General features: G+C 33.3%; 1 protein-coding gene and 1 long non-coding RNA gene across 5 annotated transcripts in view; both read left to right on the forward strand.

The window, feature by feature from the left end:
* LOC134541618 (somatostatin receptor type 5-like) overlaps positions 1 to 19,022 on the forward strand; it is a 719,278-nt gene that overhangs the window by 49,466 nt on the left and 650,790 nt on the right. The gene's annotated exons all lie outside the window — the stretch shown is intronic.
* LOC134541565 (uncharacterized) lies at positions 738 to 16,381 on the forward strand. The gene is made up of 3 exons (XR_010076657.1): positions 738 to 1,227; positions 11,641 to 11,712; positions 14,028 to 16,381. It is a non-coding gene; the product is annotated as an uncharacterized LOC134541565 (long non-coding RNA).

The raw sequence follows: 19,022 nt of genomic DNA on the forward strand, positions 1-19,022 counted from the left end.
CACGAGCCTTGTATTCGTGTTCCTTCTCTCACATTATTTCTCCCAGCTCGAGAATTATATTTTTGTCTCGTTATTTCGAGGTGTAGCCAATGAGCCGTGCGGTACATACCTATCTTGCGTTTTCGGCTTAAGGTACGAGGGGCAGATGCACGGATTCCCTAATGAATTTCCTCTGCCTCTCGTGACCGCTGGCCATTCGCTACCGCCCCCCCCCCCCCCCCAGCCAGGGGGATGTGCATATTTCGTCCGCGCGCTAAGGCCGAACGCATGTCTCCTCCTCGGCGGGGGCCAGAATAGACCGCGAGAGGTGACGCCCTTCGCAGCACACACACGGAACACGCGAGATTTACTAATGGCTCTCCCGCAGGTGCGAGGTACGTCACGTTCAATTAGAGCTAAAAGTGTTTGACGCAAAGAGCAAAAAAAAAAAAAAAAAAAAAATTGGTTTTAGCTGTAAAGTCGGTATACTGACTATAGTTTAACGTGACAACGTCATAACACAACATTGATGAAATGATTGCATACTTTTATGAATAAAATTGAATCATTTTTATTTTAATAATAAAAGAATATATACTTGAAATTATACTAGTAATCAGATTTTTAAAATGCAAGAATAATTAACCTTTATTGCCGAAATTGTTGTTGTAATAAGCAATGAAAACCACATTAACTTTTCACTTCACTTTATAAACAGTCGACGAAACAGTTCACGTGTACACTGTTAGAAATTACAGTAAATTTACGGACATTCCAACGAAGAAACACCCGTAAATAAACTGAACGCTCTTCGTATTTCTGTAAAACGGAATCTCCGTAAAATTACGGTGGTATTAGAGAGAGAGAGATAGCTGTGCTATCGCCCCCCTCTCTCATTCACCGTTTAGTACCCTCTACGCATGCGCGTAATTTACTTCGGCGTACTTCGGCCTACTTCGTGAACTATCATTTGTTTTTTTCCCCATGCATTCCGTGTTACCGTGTTTTGTTGCTGTTTCTTAATTCGCATATATATGGAATTGTTCAAGAGATATTCCTAGTGATTTTATATTAATTATTGTTGAAATTAAGTTTACTGCTTTTAAGATTGATAAAATACCTGCTACATGTAATGAAAAAATAGCTTAGTCTGGAAGTTGACCGTGGTCAGCCATGTGTGGAAGAAGAAAGCAAGCAATTTTTCGAAGTTTTATACAATCGGAAGAATTTTGTGAGTCCATGCGCAAGGTAAGTTCAATTAGAGTATCTGTTTTTATTTAAATAAATTATATTATATATATAAGTTTTTTATCCCACCAATAATATAACCAGGTTAAGACACGCAAGTTTCGGTAAATATGTAGTTTAGAAAAAAAATGTTAAAAATCCGAAAATACTTTTATTATTATGCATATTATGCTCTTTCACTTCCTCTTTTCATTAAACCCGGTGGATATAAATTATAAATACTTAAGGAGATATCGAATTTTTTAATTTTCATAGTTGGGCGATATTTGTTAAAAAAAATTAAAAATTCCGAAAATACTTTTATTCTATGCTCTTTAACCAAAAATGCAACTTTTATTCAACTTACAATCTTTATTTATTGTTCTACCTGAAGTTCAGGATCTAATGATGTACTTAATTGAAACAGTAAGCATTGTGTACCACAGGGTCAAAATGTACAGTTTAATGCCATCAAGATCAAGGGCTCAACTTAGATACGCGATACGGAACTTTTACCATTAAAATTGAACAACTTGAAGTATCAAATGTCAGCTTAGAAAATTATTTGAAAATAAGTCAGGAAGTAAAAAAAATAGCCATTTGAAAGTTTTTTATCTTAGGAAAGTATCCTTCAGTATTATCTTTGAATATATATATTCAAAGGTATTATCTAAGCATGTATTCTTTGCTTTAATTTATTATGCCTACACATATTCAAAACATAGTATGTAATGAACATTAACAACGTACTTTCTGATGAACAAAATTTGTTTCTAGATTTATTAATGTAATTTTTATGTACTAATGGATTTTATTTTGGGACTATGAATTTTTTTTATGCATGCACTTAAAAGCTTTTGTTTCGTACTAATTTACCCAAACAAAATTGACCAATGGGGTTAAAATAATGTTTATTGTTTCCTGGCCACCCGCTGTACTCGGTTGGCAATGTGCTAAAGCAGGAGCTCTTCAGAAAGTATAAAACTATAATTTTGAGATTTCTACTTTTGTATTCCTCTCATTATGTTTAGCATTATTAAAAATTTCAATTTAAAAAATGCTGTTGTAATTGGTATAGTGCATTCATAAGGAAAAAAGTTCATCATTCACTCATAAGAAAAATGTTCATCGTTCCATAATTCTGAAGGAGAGATGCTTTAATTCCTGAAAACAAAAGTTTTAGAACTGTTTTTTTTTTTAAATTATCTCGTGTTTTCGAAACAATTTCTACGAGGGTGAGGAATAGGTTATGTAATCTACAATAAAAATGGCTGCAAATTGGTGTGAATAGGGGTCACATTAGTTTGTGAAAAACATTAAAAATAATTAACTGTGTTTTTCTGCACCTTATTTCTGGTAACCCTGCTGAGATCTGATTGTAAGAGGAAAATGTTAATAATTCTCTTTAATAGATTTTTTTCTTTTAGGTCAGCTACATTATAAATGTAACCGAATGATTATAACCAACTTTTCATCTAAGTTAATTTTTGCCTGGTTTCCCAAAATTCACTACTCTCCATAATTACCTTGTTGTAAGAATTAATGTACAGCAATTTAAATATCTCAATCAATATTTGTTTCATGGTAATATATCAGAACTAGCCATTTCCCTCGACTTCAAAGGTCTTAAAATTTAACAAGTTTTCAGAAATCAGGGGATAAAAAGGAAGCTATTTTATGATAATGTTAATATTGACAATTTTACAGATTTAAAGTATGGCTGATTACATAAGAAACCTTTCACTTTTGATTTTGATTCCAAGACCTGTACACTGAGCATCTGTGCATCTAGTCCTCTCAAAAACACTTTACTTCCTCCAGAAAAACCTTACTTTTACTGGAAAAACCTTTACAATATTAAAACCACAACCAAATAGGACAGGGGTGCCAAACACCCGAAGAAAATTAAAATTAGGGGTAGACTGAAGGTCAAATTAATCTCACCGTGCCCCTGGGGCCGGTTCCCTACCTCAAAATGTGGGAGGTTAAAACTAAGTTTAAAGGGGACCTAGTCCCCACAAGTCACTAACTTAATACAGCTAAGTGAATTTAAGTGAGAAGTCAGATCTAGTCTGCCTGTACATAAAATTAATACAAAAAACTTGGATAGACTATGTTTTCAGGGAGCCTAGCTCCCTGCGGTCCTTAAATAAATTCAAACTTAACCTATGCACTTAAACTATAATTCGGTGAACCTGGGAAGTAGCCCCTTCCTAACTTTACTTAGATAGGTACATAATAATAATTTTTATAGGCAGGCTGCCTGTTCCGAAGATAACCCAGTCATAGCTGCTCTCCACCTGCTACTTTAAGTGCCTCAGAACTGCATTCCTAACAAAGCTATTATTATTAACTAGTAGTTAAGAACATGTTATTCTTATAAATTTAATACTTCACCATCTTCATAAAGTAACAGCTAATAACAATTAAACCAATTTTGAAATTGTAATATTGAAACAAGCATTATAAAAATTGTGGTCTAGGTGTATAGTAACTGTGTAAATTTCGCTGTGGGTATTTCAAGTAAAATAAGACCACACAATACAAAATTCTGCTTTCATAACACCAAAATTCTTCTTAAAATATCACCATGAAATCTTGATACAATTTGGGACGTGCCCCATTGCTGGTCATAAGAAACCTTAAATTTGGACAAAAACATTCATTTACAAAAAAAGATGAACATGCAAACACAGAAAACAAGCTAAAATGAGCCAATGTAAAAAAAAAAACAGAATTCTACTGTATTTTTTATGCTGTTGAAGTTTTAATTATTGGCACTACCTGCTTTTATTTTGTTTTCTGTGTGTTTGCACATGCATTTATTTTAATTTTTCTCAAATATTTTCAGGTTTCTTAAGACATACAGTCATACAGCTATGGTTTATGTCCATAAAACAATTTTTTTAATCAATCTTACCCAATGCAGTAACCATTCAAAGACTGAACCATGAAATCTTGTCTTCATGTATGCAGGGGCGTAGCCGGGGGGGGGGGGGGGGTTTAGGGGTTCAAACCCCCCCCCCTTATCACCAAATATTTAATTAATTTCTTATTCATCACTCAAACAAATGTCATATTAAAATTAATAAAAAAATTTACCATTACAATATTTAAATTTAAGTACCGAAAACTGCTAAAATAGCACTATTTTACACCTTCAAATCCAAATTTTCCCGGGGGAGGACCCCCGGACCCCCCGCTTTAATACAGGGGGGGAGGGGGCCATACTTCTTAACACCCCCCATACACAAATCCTGGCTACGCCACTGCATGTATGAGGTATATATAAATACATTAATTAGTGGTGAGTTGTGTATGTATGTAGGCTACTCACAAAAAAAACTACAAATGAAAAGATACATTGAAATTTTGGCATTACTTTATAAAAATGTAACTTACCTCCACAAACATTCTGATCCGTAAACATCATCTACTCAAAGTAACTTTATGTAACTATAATACATAACACTATACTTGGCATAACAACCAAGTTTAATTATATATAATAACACTGATTTACCTATCCCATTATTTGTTTATTTATTTTATAATTATAAAAAAAAATTTTTTTCTCTTCTTTTTACATTTTGTTGTATTTTTATTTCTTTTGTATTACTTATATTTATTCAAGCCCTTCCCATTTACTTTATTTTATAATAAATTTGCATCTAAACAACACTGCCCATGTTATTAAAAAAAATTGCCAGTTTCACCCATTGTAGCCATAACTTTACATCCCCCACCCATGATCCAGTTCTACCAACATAAAATACCTACCCCCTGGCTTAGAATAACTTTCCACTGATAGCCTTACTTTAAACTAAATTAACTTTACTGATTACTTGCCGCTTTATTAATTTCTGCCAACTAAAGAGGCCTGAACAACCTACATTTTTTTTTTTTTTTCCCAATATTTTATTTTCCCAATTATGTTGAATTTGCTTCTTGTTTCTGCTAAATTCTGTTTTTGCCTTCCCTGCTGCTCCCACTTATTATAATCTTCATAACCATAACAACCGAGTTAAATAATATACATCCCATAACTTTTTAATTTATTTTTAATTGTTTTCAACCTTATCATTGCTTTTTTTTTACAAGCAGACTTTTTTCACATACTTTATTTTATAGTAAATTTAATCTTTAACAACCCTGTCAATGTTATTAGAAAAAATTGCCAGTTTCATCCGTCGTAGCCATTACTTTACCTCTCCCCCACCCATGATTCAGTTCCACGTACATAAATATATATGATAAATGCTGTTCTGCTAAAGTCTGCCAACTAAACAGTCTGACCAATCAGCATTAATATTATTATTTACCTCAATTTGCTTTACTTTTGTTTTAACTCTTGTGCTGCTCTTATATTTTGTTTCTGTTAAATTCTAAAGTTTTTACACCCCATGCTACCTTCTGCTCATAAAAACTAGACAATAACTACATAAACATCAAAATTTTTATCCAACCACACTCCACCAAGTTAAAATAAAACCTACACAATTCCAACCAAACCTTTGTCGTGCCCCCCCCCCTCCCCCCACACATCTTAAAAATAATAATAATTGCAATCAACTTCACCTTTTTCATTGTTTTATTTTCTTTATTATTAAGTAGCTTGCCCCGCCATCTGAGGGTGAGCACATTTGACCAGCCTCGGAGAGACCAACCAAGCTTGGACACCAGGATGTATTGAAGTTCCTACAAGCCCCAGCCAGGGTACAGTCATGTACGCCGCGACCCCCTTCTCCCCAGCCAACTCCAGGAAGTGGTACGACAGGGGCGGGAGCCTATTAGTTAACCTGACTGTTAAATCTTTCTGAATGCTTGCCTACAGTTAATGCACAAGCCCTGTTGTATGCAGGGCTGAACTGGGTAGGGGTGTCTTTCCCACTCCTCATTAGGTTTTTAAATAATTAGGGGAGTGAGGTTAATTATTATGTTCAATTTTCCATTTTGGCCAGGCATTATTTCAAAAAGAAAACACTAGATAAAATTAAGATAAAAAAGGTGGCAGCCTTTGAGGGCACTAAAAGTCTGCTCATGGCAGACCCTACCACCCAGACACCTCAGGTCAGTCCTGTACACAAACCAAGTGATGCTAGATGTTAATTTGGCAGAGTAAACATGCCAAAGCAAGGAAAAATCTTGTGTGCAAGCATTCAGTTATTGCAATGGAGAAATTGGAGTTAAAAGTTGAGAGCAGACATTGGCACTGGCCTAATCTTTTTGCAAATATAAGCATGCCTTAAGTATCTCATGTTATACTTTGGAAAGAAAAATAAATACTAGTACATATAACACTTGCCAATATACATAAGGTCTAACCCTCACAAACTTAAGAAAATTCAGACCTGCAAAAGGAAAAACAAACAAAAACTGAGCAAATAAAAACTTTGAAAAAAGAAAAGTATTGGTTTGCTTGAAGAGCTTGCATGATGCTTAAAGAATGGTGTCTAATACCCTCAAAGCTTAAGATATTTCAAGTACAGATAGAAAATTTGGCCAATAGCTGATGGTTAAAAATATGAACAGCTAAACATTGTAAAACTAATTGATGGTAAACAAAGTGTCTAACACCCACAAGACTTTACCTCAGATGGTGGGGCAAGCTACTTAATAATAAAGAAAATAAAACAATGAAAAAGGTGAAGTTGATTGCAATATTATTTTTTTTTAAAAAAGATGTGGGGGGGGGGGGGGGGGGGAAACACAAGTTTGGTTGGAATTGTGTAGGTTTTATTTTAACTGGGTGGAGTGTGGTTGGATTAAAATTTTGTGGTCATGTAGTTATTGTCTAGTTTTTATGAGCAGAAGGTAGCATGGGGTGTAAAAACTTTAGAATTTAACAGAAACAAAACATTAGGGAAGCACAAGAGTGAAAACAAAAGTAAAGCAAATTTAGATAAATAATAATAATGCTGATTGGTCAGACTGTTTAGTTGGCAGACTTTAGCAGAACAGCATTTATCATATATATTTATGTACGTGGAACTGAATCATGGGTGGGGGAGAGGTAAAGTAATGGCTACGACGGGTGAAACTGGCAATGTTTTCTAATAACATTGACAGGGTTGTTAAGGATTAAATTTACTATAAAATAAAGTATGTGAAAAAAGTCTGCTTGTAAAAAAAAGCAATGATAAGGTTGAAAACTAAAATAAATTAAAAAGTTATGGGATGAACAAATCAGGTTGTTGTATATTATTTAACTTGGTTGTTATGGTTATGAAGATTATAATAAGTGGGAGGCAGCAGGGAAGGAAAAAACATTAGAATTTAGCAGAAACAAGAAGCAAATTCAACATAATTGGGAAAACAAAATATAGGAAAACAAAAAAAAAAATGTAAGTTGTTCAGGCCTCTTTAGTTGGCAGAAATTAACAAAGCGGCAGGTAATCAGTAAAGTTAATTTAGTTTAAAGTAAGGCTATCAGTGGAAAGTTATTCTAAGCCAGGGGTAGGTATTTTATGTTGGTAGAACTGGATCATGGGTGGGGGATGTTAAGTTATGGCTACAATGGGTGAAACTGGCAATTTTTTTAATAACATGGGCAGTGTTGTTCAGATGCAAATTTATTATAAAATAAAGTAAATGGGAAGGGCTCGAATGAATATAAGTAAAAAAAAAGAAATAAAAATACAACAAAATGTAAGAAGAAGAGAAAAAATATTTGTTTATAATTATAAAATAAATAAACAAATAATGGGATAGGTAAATCAGTGATATTATATATAATTAAACTTGGTTGGTATGGTCAATTATAGTGTTATTTAGGCCTATTATAGTTAAAGTTACTTTGAGTAGATGATGTTTAGGGATCAGAATGGTTGTGGAGGTAAGTTACATTTTTTTATAAAGTAATGCCAAAATTTTAATTTATCTTTTCATTTGTAGGTTTTTTTTTGTGTGTGTAGCCTACATACATACACAACTCACCACTTATTCATGTATTAATATATACCTCATGGCTGAAGACAAGATTTCATGGTTCAGTCTTTGAATGGTTACTGCATTGGGTAAGATTGACTAAAGATTTTTTTTGGACATAAACCATAGCTGTATGACTGTATGTCTTAATAAACCTGAAAATAACCGAGAAAAATTAAAATACAAAAAATTTGAATGTGCAAACACACAGAAAACAAAATAAAAGCAGGTAGTGCCAAGAAATATCAACAGCACAAATATACAGTAGAATTCTGTGCTTTTTTTTTATATTGGTTGATTTTAGCTTGTTTTCTGTGTTTGCATGTTTAGCTTTTATTGTAAATGAAGGTTTTTGTACAAATTTAAGGTTTCTTATGTACAGCAATGGGGCATGTCCCAAATTGTATCAAGATTTCATGGTGATATTTTAAAAAAAATTATAGTGTTAAGAAAGCAGAATTTTGTGGCCATATTTTACTTGAAATACCCATAGCGAAATTTGCACAGTTACTGTACACCTAGACAACATTTTTTATAATTTTTGTTTCAATATTACAATTTCAAAATTGGTTTAATTTTTATTAGCTGTTACTTTATGAAGATGGTGAAGTATTAAATTTATAAGAATAACATGTTCTTAACTACTAGTTACACTAAACTTGATATATGTAGTTAAAAATATATGTTGGTACAAATGAGACACACCATTTGACCGATCATCATGAAAGTTGGCATATCAGTGTTTTTTCATGGAGAGTGTTTTTTATGCTATTCATTTTAGTAACTCTTCACCAGACAGCGCTGTAGCACATAAACTTCTAGACTTTTCAACCATCACCATGGGTGAATTCCTTTTATAACAGAAAATCATAGATAATAGACATACAAACAGTAATTGTATGTCATTTCTCAGTGTCCACCACACTTGTCATATAGCGCTATCCATTTTCATGTAACTCATGGATACCTAGATAGTGCAGCTAATTAATTATATTATGGAAGTTGTATTTGTTTATTCAAAATAATAATATAGGTATATTGTGTGGAACAAATTTTAAAAATGGGGGTAACCATTGATCGTAGTATGTACCAGGATCAGTAATTTAACAATTTGATGATAAAAGCATGATCAATCAAATTAGGTAAATAATTTTTATAATCAAATTAGTACATTATTTGTTACCAACTACTCACAAAATCTCTGACCTACATTGTATAAAAATTAAGGAATTAAATTTCAATGTTATTGGTAAAGGGTTTTTAAAATATTATTTTATTTAAGTAATTGACTTGTATTATTAAATCAAATGATGTAATGGCTCCACGTGTTATGTTTTATTGCAATTCATCATATAACTTGTTCCTTTGCGTGCATTCTTTTTGTATTCTATTATTTCTATTTTGTTTCAATAGTACAGCTTGTGTTCGGTTTTAGTATATTTTGGGACATGAGGCGAAATGCTTATTTCTCAGGAATGTGTGCTTAGTTTATACTTATTGCTACTAATTCTCAGTAAAATATTAAACTAGGTTTACTTTTCATCTTATTCCAAGTCTCCTGCACAGATTTAGATAATAAATAGTCAGCTTTTGGGGGTTTTGACATTGCTAAAAAATTTTAAGACTGGCTGAAGTAAGATGGCTTGCAAAGTTACATAAAAACTAAGCACTAAGAATTTTTTAATTCTGCGTTTACCCATGTACACCTAGGTCAACCCAATGTTGACTGGGTTAGGGATCTTCCATTAATCACGTGAGGCTCGAAAGGAGGGGGGGGGGGGGTTCGGAAAAATCACGAAATATCACAAGGGGGGAGGAGGGGTGTAGAGAGATATCACGTGTATTAATTTTTTCACGCGATTTCTACTAAACCGAAAAGCGACGCGTGACCTTGACTCTCCGTAGCCAGGCAACAATATCCCCGCCTGGCTCGGCTTGCCAGTCGCCAGTAAGACTGTGATTTTGGTGCCGAATATACATGCTGTGCTTAATTTTCCAGAATTAAATTAGATTATACCTATATTTAAAGATAATATTCTGAAAATTTTAAAAATATTTTGTACCGAAAAAATACACGTGATTTTTTTTTTTTGGGGGGGGGGGGGGGTAGTCTAAAACCTCACCACAAATCACTAGGGGGGGGGGTTAAAAATTTGCTAAGAAAAACATCACGTGATTAATGGACGACCCCTTATGTAAAAAAAAATATTTGATATATCAGTTCATGATACCTTGACGAACTTAATCCATCCAACTAACCTAATTTAACCTAACGTAACAATACCTGACATAGGTACTCAAAATAATGATGCAGCATCTAACAAGTATATGTGCAGTATGCTTACACAGTTCTATAGGAATTCTGAGCCCACTGTTACAGTTAGAGGCAAACTGCAATGTTTTTTTTTACAAGTGATTGGTTTTTGTTCTATTAGTATTACCACTTAAAATTGAGGGTGAGATATACCTAACAATTTTTTTTTGTTGTGAGAAATGCTAAGCACAATATTTTAGATATTGCAGCCTGTTGCTTGTTGGCGTCTACCACATGGATACCTAGTGTAACTCATATAGCATTCACTGTGTATACGAAAAGGAAATTTAACAAACCATAAAATCATTTCAAGCCATTTAATTGTGGGAAAAGGCTTATTCATAAAATTGTTTTGTAGCAAACTTACATTTTTATTTTAAATCCAAGTTATTCATAAATTTTGGTTATTTATGTCAGCAGTTAAACTGAAATATTTACATATAATTTACAGCATATTCTTACAGAATATGGTTCTTTTATAAACTTTTTTTTCTTGTGGTCAAATTGTCTAAATTGGTGTAGATTAAAGTATGGTGGTAAATCAGTCATATCTATCAACTAATTTATCATTATTGTGTTCACACTATTTTATCTAGGTACATAAAGTTAGGAATGGGATTCAACAGTTATATGACAGTAAATATATTATGATACAAAATACTTTACACATTACTGGTATTAATTAATTATAAATTTACTTTTTATTTTTCTGAATGTTAAATGATTCATTGTGTCTGAATTTCAATATAGTTCTTTTGTCTTCCGGTTATCAAACTTACTTTCCTGTATGCGATGTCATTATGTTCATTTGTGATGGAATCCATGGTGACTGGTCATCACTGAGAAAATGTACTTATGTGGCGAGGGTTGGGACAGAAGTGGTACCTAGTAGTTTGACTTTCTTGATTGTTGTAGCTTCCCATCGGAGCCAAGTTTATTGTTACTGCTAGCCTTTTGAATTTTTGCTCCTAAATATATTTACAGTATTTATGTTCTTGTTTTCCTTGTGTGCCTTTAAGATTGCATAAATTTATAGTTGAAATAAGTTGCAATTTTTTTTTTAATTGAGAGTTAAAACATTTACAAGGATTGGTGGAAAACATGCATTAACTATTTGCTTAAAATGTGAACTTGCAGGGTTTTTTATAAGTTTTGTGGCTTTTAATGAGTTATATGGTATTATTGTTTTCCAGGGCCATCTCGCTAATTCTCGGAAGTTTATCTTGTTTGTGGACAAGAAAATGTCCCTAGAAACATCAGACGTAGTAAGTGCTGTCTGTAGTATTTGCATTTTTAATATTTAATGTCCTATTTCAGTGGCAAAAGCATTGGAATTCATTCAAAGGTAGCCTAGATTATAAAATCAGATTAGTATTATATTCAGGAGTTGTGTGTTAATGTGAAATATTATCACTGAAAATTTAAGAAATGATGTTACTGAGCATTAGGAAAACCAGGTGTAAATTATTTATAGTTCTTTAAATTTCAATTTGATTGTAGAAAGTATTGCAGATATTTCAATGAATTCATATTAAACCGTTTCATTTTATTATTATCATCATTATTATTATTCTTTACACTTGCAGTTGGGCTTTCACCCGGTGGCAAGGAACTCCCCTCGCTATCTCACTCTCCCAATTCCTGAAGTCTTCTGAAGTCCTTTCCTCCTCTCCCATCCAGTACCCCTCCCTCAAGCCCATTCCACTCTCGCCCCGTCCTCACCAGAAACACCTGCCTTCCTCGTTCAGTTTGTCTCCACTCCCTTGGAATCTTCCATTGGTGATCCCTTCTCCCTCTTTGTACTCCCCTCATTTCTGACATTAATTATTTCTTAACAACTTTTCCTAAAACTACAATAAATTTTTATTGAATTTAATCCCTTGAATTATATATCTTTGCTAGATACAATATTTTATGGTTTTATTTTTAAAGACGATTTAGATTATGAAACAGGAGACTTTGATGTCATTGTTAATTAATTTTATACATAGAGGTGGTATGTTTTACAACAATTAATACATAATAAATACATACTTCAATATTTATTAATCCTATTTTGACTAATATTGGATGCACTTTTACATTAAAATAATTATTTAATATTTATGCCTTAAACAGAACTATTCTGAATAAAAATAAATTTACAAGGGAATGTGTGACTTGGAAATGTACAAACATCAGGAGTTTAAAAATGAGTTACTAATAAGAGATGATAGCACAAATAAGGTAAAATTAAATTTTTGCGATGTATTTTGATGCTATATTTTGCAACAAGCTTTATGCTGACAAAATGATATTAATTGAATGAATATATTTACATTTTTGTGATTTACTAAAGTTTTGCTAACAAATTGATTGATTTCTAAATGAAATTTGGAGATTAATGACATTTCATGTTTTGATGTTTCATGGTGAATTGATATGCTTTCCGGTTTCATCCAAATTTACCATATACGTAATCTTGTCCGTAATCATTGCTAAAACACTAATTGTTAACAGTTTTGATTTTCAAGATTTTGAATACTTAATTTCCTTCAAAAAAGCTTGTTGAAACATATATATATATTTCTATTTTGAATTTATCTACCTCTTAAAATAGTATGAATATTTTTGTATCATCAAACTCATCCTGCGAGCAATGAATTGATTTTAAGCTTTCTTATCATAATAAAATAAATGGCAACCTAAATGAGTGTACCCCAAAAAAAATTGAAAGAAAGAAATGTTCTTGTATTTGTAACATTATCAAAAAGTGCTTGAGCATTATGCGAGATTGCATGTGATTTTGATTGAAATCATGAGCATTTAAGTCTGAAACATACTTTCTAACAGGTGTTATTTGCCTTACTTTATTAATTAGCAAAACTAATTATGAAGTGGGCTGTTATTTGTAATATTTACATAGGTACGTGCAGTCAGAAAACTTATTTGACTAAATTATATGTTTTTTGATAGAAATCTGACATTTAGAGGATGAGTCTGAATGTGACTGAAAACTTGGGCTTTATTTTCCACATACTTTTGTGATTTGTTGCTACCCCTAATTATTTCAGGAAATATTTACAACAGTGACACAATTCATGGTTGTTGTTTAACTCATACCCAGTGTTTCATCTTAAATACTTTCACTATTATTTACAATAAAAATATTGTTCAGCCCCAACCACAATGACGTATATACAAGCCTTGAAGCAAGTCAGAACATAAGTCGTACAAAGGTTATTTTGTCGTGATGAACCTGCAGCTGATATTTGTTGGTCAGATACAGACACATCCTGTACAAAAACTTGTTTTTATTTATGTATAATCATAGTACGTTATATGACAATCTGCCTTGTACATAAATACATATGACACTTTTAATCGCGTGCCAATGTGGTGAATAAACAGGTGTGTGCTTGCTCTGTCAGCTATGAAAACACATTTTTTGTCTTTCAGTATCATTAATTGCAAGTCTTATTTGACAAACACTTTTCTGTACAACCCACATTTTATTTGGATAGATAATTTTATATTTATTTTTATCAGTTTATACAACCTTCCACTGATAGTTATAAATTATGCTTTTATTATTTTTCAGGTCCATTATGAAGATTAATCCTACTGTATAAAAAAAGCATCAAGGAAACCCCAGAGTTGGAACTTTGAAGAAAGTGACAGATACAATTACTAAAATTGTTGAATTGTCAAAGCTGTTGGATGATTTGTACATGCAGATTTGTGTGGTGTTTCAAGATTTTTTTTTTTTAATTATTGTGATTAAACAATTCTAATATGAATATTTTACATTTATATTTATTTAAAATGTTGGCTTATATTAACAATGCATTTTGTAAATAAATATTTATAAAGGTATAGCTCATTTATTTATTTTAATTTTTGAAAATTTACCAGCACATAAACAAAGGAACTATGTGCTACGATTATGGTTCTTATGTCTTACAATGGCATATTCTGTACGTTAATCAACTAGCAGTGCTGCTAAATATTATGTTTTTTTGTTGTTTAATGTTTCAATTTTGTAACAGAAACTATGTCTCCTAAGCAAAACTTATTGTGGGAATTTTTAGCAAAAATTTTCGGGATTTACATATCATTATAAGCTCTATTGGTGTGTTTTTGCACTAAAATAATAATAAATACAGTAAATGGATATTTATTCAAAACTAGATGATTTAAGTACAATGTATCTATACTTTTTATTACTTCACAAGTTAACATACTTTTTCATTGTAGTATAAACACTGGTCCTACTTCCTACAAATATATAAACTTAAAAATTTTAAGGTTCATATGCTTTTCAATTGTGCTTTTTACACTTAACCAATTTGGTTACAGTTTGATACATAGGTAGCCCATATACTGGATTAACACAAATGCTATAGAGTAACTTATCATTAAAAGTATCCAAAAAACCCATACTTTGGTACTTTTTAATACTGTATGCCTCAAAGTGTGTTGCTTTGTAATGATTTTTCACTAATAAAAAATTCCACCCCTCAGGGAGGGGTGATAAGTATCATAAAAATACCTCACAATTAGGCTAAATGAAGCATAAGGCAAGGTTGAGTATCCTACTAATCTTTAAATTATGTAATTTTTTGAGTTTAAAAGTTTATAACGTAATGAAGTCTTTGCTACTTACCTGATTTTGATAAAATTTAAAACAGGATTCGTATCTTCTAGATTATAGTCTAACAAATAATGGAGTTAATGTAAGAATGTGAGTAAATATAATATTTTTAACTATGACATTTTATCATATTTAGATAAAGAATACCATTTTTTAATTGGGAAGAAGTCAGGGCTTAGTATATTCTAAATGGCTCCTTCTGACTTCTTATACATTCGACAAAATAAAGAGATTTTATGTAACTGGATTTTCCACACAAAACCCTCAATATACACTGTACATGATTAAAATTCCACCTCTAAATTGGGTTTATAATAGAAAATGGTAGAAAGTAATTTATTTGGTGTGAATTGTAAAATGGCCATTAAGTAAAACATGTAGAGGCTTAGAGTTATGTTTTTGCTCCAAAAGTAAGCTATATAGTTATTATAAGCACAAAAATTAAGAGTGCTATGTATTTAATTGCATTCTAAAATAGCATGACTTTACTGTAATTATACTGGTTACAAATTACCCAGAGAATTTCATAAATTAACATGTACTACACCATGGAAAATAACTTTATCTTTGTAAATTTTACAAGTGCTGTAAACATAATGGTAAAACAATATTTTTATGCTACGGAGTTTCAGTAATTTTTACAGAACTTTTGTAAATTTGAGGAACAATCTGTATTTGAATATTACGAAGTTATCGTATATTTACTGCATTGGTTTTGAAATTTACAAATAATCTTTATTTGAATTTCACAATGTACTTGTATATTTACAGTATTAATTGTAAAATTTACTAAGAATACATTTTTTAGTATTACGAAGTACCGGTATATTTACGGCATTGGTCGTGAAATTTACGAAGAATCCATATCTGAGAATTACAAAGTACTAGTATATCTACGGCATTGGTAGTGAAATTTACGAAGAATCCGTATCTGGGTTTTACGAAGTACTAATATATTTACGGCATTGGTCGTGAAATTTACGAAGAATCCGTATCTGGGTTTTACGAAGTACTAGTATATTTACGGCATTGGTCGTGAAATTTACGAAGAATCCGTATCTGAGTTTTACGAAGTACTGGTATATTTACGGCATTGGTCGTGAAATTTACGAAGAATCCGTAACTGAGTTTTACGAAGTACTAGTATATTTACGGCATTGGTTGTGAAATTTACGGAGATTTAGTTTTTTTCCCTAATGAAGTAACCGTAAATTTACGAAGACCACCGGAGAATTTTTTTCCGGTACTTTTCGTAAATTTACGGTAAAATTTTTTAACAGTGTAGATGACTTGTAATTAATTTTAAAAACTGGCATTTAGCTATAAAGTTTAAATGTAATTATGAACAAGTTTTCATAAAAATAAACTGTAATAAAATATATATCATCAATTATATGAATCACCATAATTTTTAGTCAATTGTAACATTACCTTTACTACTGCACTCGCCGACAGCTTAATGGAACACAGCGTAACGGAACAATAAACGTAACGGTACATAGCGTAACGGAACAATAAGCGTAACGGGACACAGCGTAACGGAACCATGTGCGTAATGGGACACTATTTCGTGCGTGCAGCCGGCGTTCATCGATTTATTAGACGTCACGTCAAAAAATGTCGTCTGTCCTGTAACAAAAAGCCACCCCAGACATTTCTTTCCTTGTCTATTGTTGATCGCTTTTATCATTTAATTTCACCTGCCCATTTCATGAATATTTAAATTATAAAGAATAGCTAAATGAATAATTCGTTTGATTTACCCAGAAGACACCCAGTGCGTTAAGAGTAATATTCTAAGAGCTAGTTGGTTAATTAATTGGTTTTAACTAAAAAAAATTGATATGATTTTTTTGTAATTGCTTTTTCTGGTTCAAAACTTAACGTAGAATTATAACATAGTTAATTTCAAACCCGTATTATTCCGTTTTAAAAGTGAAACTTCTTTGGGCACATTGGAAGTAAAATTTCAAGGCCGAATTTTAAGACAACGTTATCGTGAAACATTTTGTGAAACGTTTTTTTTTTTTTTTTTTCCTAACCTAACTAATAACTACGTGTATTTGGGAGGGGTCTGGGTAGGGAAGACTCTAAGTGCGTCTCAGGCCGAAGCCTATACGCTCTAAGCATGCAGGTTATGAACCATGCAGGAGAGGAAGCATGCATCATGTGCTAGGAGGGGATTGGCCAGCCATGGCAACGTTTTAGCCATGACTAACTCCCCTCACTGACTATTCTAAGTTAAAAACTAGATAAGTTGGGCCCAGGTAAAACCTGCATAGACACAGGGAAAACCCTGGGCACTGACATGCGGGATGCAAAATTTCATGCATTAATTACAAGCAGGTTGGTTACAGGAAACAGAAGGATGGTTCTGGAAGAAGAGTTGGACAGAGTAGAAAGACTACTAAGCAAATGGGCGGGAGCTTGGACATTTTGTCCGCATTTAGTTTGGTGGCACTGGTTGTTTCGGGGGCGACTTTAGTCGTTTCCCCCAGGCTGCCAGCCAGCCTGGTGTTTGAGAAGGGAAAAAAATTTGTGTTATGTATATATATATATATACACGCTCAGGCATATATACATATATATACACACGCATACATATCGTTTGGTATGCATGTTGTGTGTGTGCAATGTCACACTAGTTGCAATGGTAGCTGGTATTCAAAATCTCATGCCATCAGAAACACGACCGGCACTGGAGGTGAGGCCTGCCAGGCGAGCCATGCCCATCAGGCATAAAGAGTCAGCCCTAACAACACAGGCAGTGAACCCTGAGGCAGGTTAGAACATACACCTGCGTGCTTCGGACCATTTTGAATAAGCATCATGTTTGGTTATCACATGTATTACAGCCATCTGTGTGTTTATTTAGGTGTAATTCAAAATCTCATGCCATCAGAAACACGACCGGCGCTGGAGGTGAGGCCTGCCAGGCGGGCCATGCCCATCAGGCATAAAGAGTCAGCCCTAACAACACAGGCAGTGAACCCTGAGGCAGGTTAGTACATACACCTGCGTGCTTCGGACCATTTTGAATTATTATAATCATGTTTGGTTATTACATAATCACATAATTAATTGTCATGTATGATAATTAGGGCGCTTATGTTCTTAATTTATTAACTTATACTAAGGGGGTGAAACATTAAATTTATATGAAATAACATTTACCTATTATTTAATTATATAAGAGCTGCCAGCACACATGTGTATTGTGCGCGAGCTTTGTTTCATTTATCATGCACACACTGCCCTTAATTATGCGGAAGCATAGGCAGATTTGTTTTGCCGGCCTGCCACGAGTCCGTGGAAGGCCGGCGCGGGAGGTACTGAGCTGCTCCGAGCGCCGGCAACTAGTTTTGTTTGGAGGGGGTCGTGCGCTGATTGGCTGTCAGGCTCGGCCAATCAGAGGGCGCCTCGCCCTCAGCTACGGCGGGCGGTGCGCCAGGATTGATTTCGGAAGCTTATACTTCTGTGTATTATTTGGGTCGTAGTTTCCAAGGGAGGAAATATGTGGATTTAAATTATTCACGCATTTATCGTAAAAATTTTGGGTTGTACGGATATAAAAATCTTGCAAAGTTTCAGTGTTAGTTTCGCTGTGCAAGTTCTCTACTGGACAGTATATCGGGGCGTCTGCAGCGATTCGAATGCACCTATTCTGTACTCGCTGCAGTTTTATTAGATGGCAGTATGCAGCAGTAGCCCAGACTGGGGCTGCATACGTGATTATCGGGCGTATGAGAGCTTTGTAGAGCAGTAATCCGTTTTTGACTGTGCTGCCACATCGCCTGCTCATTACAGGATATAATGCGCGCATTCTAACCTGAGCTTGGGTTTGTTTAATGTCAATGTGCTGTCTCCACAGGAGTTTCCTATCCATGTGGACACCTAGGTATTTAACTACGTCCTTGTGAGGGATTGGCTCATCAAATAGGC

Source organism: Bacillus rossius (genome assembly GCF_032445375.1).
Source record: "Bacillus rossius redtenbacheri isolate Brsri chromosome 4 unlocalized genomic scaffold, Brsri_v3 Brsri_v3_scf4_1, whole genome shotgun sequence".
Taxonomy (NCBI): Eukaryota; Metazoa; Arthropoda; class Insecta; order Phasmatodea; family Bacillidae; genus Bacillus; species Bacillus rossius.